Source organism: Marmota flaviventris, chromosome 1 (genome assembly GCF_047511675.1).
Source record: "Marmota flaviventris isolate mMarFla1 chromosome 1, mMarFla1.hap1, whole genome shotgun sequence".
Lineage (NCBI taxonomy): Eukaryota > Metazoa > Chordata > Mammalia > Rodentia > Sciuridae > Marmota > Marmota flaviventris.
This window is the reverse complement of record NC_092498.1, coordinates 23,789,155-23,791,433: the sequence shown is the minus strand read 5'-3', so window position 1 is coordinate 23,791,433 and position 2,279 is coordinate 23,789,155.

Genomic DNA, 2,279 nt, shown 5'->3' with positions numbered 1-2,279 from the left:
GGCTCAGTGGTAGAGCGCTCGCCTGGCATGTGCGGGGCCCTGGGTTCAATCCTCAGCACCACATATAAATAAAGGTATTGTATGCAACTACAACTAAAAAAAAAAATAATAAAGAAAGAGGTATGAGTCATATATGTAAGAAATAAAAAAAAAAGAGGTGGGAGATTTAAAAAAAAAGAAATGATGAATTTAAAATCTGATAACATAAGGAGTTAAAGACTAAAGAGAATTATACAATACACAATCCTGATTTGGACAAATCAGATATATAAAGAACATGTTTAGAAAAAATAAGGTCTTTTTTTTTTTTTTTGGTAGTGCTAGGGATTGAACCCAGGGCTTTGTGCATGCAAGGCAAGTACTCTACCAACTGAGCTATAGCCACAGCCCAAGAACTTTCTTTTGGTGCTGGGAATTGAACTCAAGAGTTTCATATTTACTAGGTAGGTGCTCTGCCACTGAGTTACAACTCAGCCTCACAATTAGGAATTTTGAATACAGATTGGTATTACATGATATTCATGGATAATTACTTTTTTTGTGTGGTACTAGGGAAACTCCAGGGGTGCTTTAACACTGAGCTACATCCCTAGTCCTTTTTATTTGTTTTTTTTAAATTTGAAACAGGGTCTTTTTTAAATTGCTGGGGCTGGCCTTGAACTTGTGATCCTTCTTTCCTCAATCTCTCAAATTGCTGGGATTACAGGAATGTACCACTGCAACCAGCTCCCAGGGATTATTAATTTTTGTTTGGTATAATTTGTAAGGGGAAAGGTGTATTTTTTAGAGAGGTAAGCCAAAGTATAGTATGGATAAAATATTAATGTTATTTTCTTTAAATCACTTTAGTTTAAAAATAAAGATATAAACCAGATGTGGTGACACATGCCTGTAACCCCAACCACTTAGGAAGCTCACGTAGGAGGATTTTGAGTCTGAGGCCAGCCTGGGCAACTTGGTGAGATTCTGTCTCAAAAAATTAAAAGGGTTGGGGACATGGATCAGAGGGAGAGTGTTCCTAGGTTCAATCCCCAGTAACTATTAAAAAAAAAAAAAAAAAAGGCCAAGCATGGTGGCACACGCCTATAAACCTGACATCTGACTCAGGTGGCTGAGGCAGAAGAATCACAGGTTAAAGGCCAGCCTCAAGAAACGTAGCAAAGCCCTAAACAACTCAACAAGACCCTGCCTCAAAATAAAAAATAAAAAAGGGCTGAGGATGTGGCTTAGGAGTTGAACACCCCTGAGTTTAATCCCTAGCAAGCCCTCCCCCCACCCCCCCAAAAAAGGTGAGCCATAAAATAAATCAACCAGTTACTGAAGTATAACATATCAGAGAATTCTTTCCAGCCTCTAGTAGCTTATGGTCACTTTATCAGTAGGCAGCTGTATTTAGATGGGTCAGGTTCAGGTCACTCTTCCCTACTACAGAGACTGATGAGCCTCACAAGCAGGGAAAAAGGCTTGGGGTGCCCAGTCCGGGGAACCAGGCATTAGACAGCACATGAGGGGCCTCTTCTGGGTATTTTTTCCTAGCCTCCTTCCATTCTCTTACTCTGTTAACATCAAAGTGAGGAGAAAATAACCAGCTTACCTTACACTGCATCACACCAGGAGTCCTGGTAACAGAATGAAACCACCTTGCTTCCAGTTTAAAAAAGACTATACCTCTTTGACTGGAATTACAAATAAATTTCAGGTTTTGTATTCTGAAAACCCAGTTTGACTCTATTTGGGGGGGGAGGGAAAGCAGTACTTGGGACTGAACCCAGTGATGCTCTAATGCAGAGCTATGTCCCTTGGCCTTTTTATTTTGACACAGGTTCTAAGCTGTGGAGGATCTTGCTAAGTTGCCCAGGCTGGCCTTGAACCTGTAATCTTCCTGCCTCAGTCTCCTGTGTAAAGGTGTGGGCCACCATGCCCAGCCCACAGTTTAACTCTTGATAATATCACCTAAGCTTTTTCCAGCCTACCAGGCAAGGGAGAAAACAATTCTCAAGCATTGAAGCATCTTGGCAAATACTTTAATAACACACACTGTCAAATCCTGGGATATACAGTCCTTGAAACACTGCCCACACTAAAGCTGCTGAAATGCATGTTCCTAGGTCTTCCATCTAGTTTTGTAGCCTCACAGTCCTTTAATAGAACTGGGTTTGCAGTACCTTATCCTGTCCACATCCCCACAGGGAAATGTTAATCATGCAGATTGTTGACGCTCACTACCTCTGCAATGGCAGGGGCTCTTTATGATTAAACCAGAATGGAGAAAAACAGTA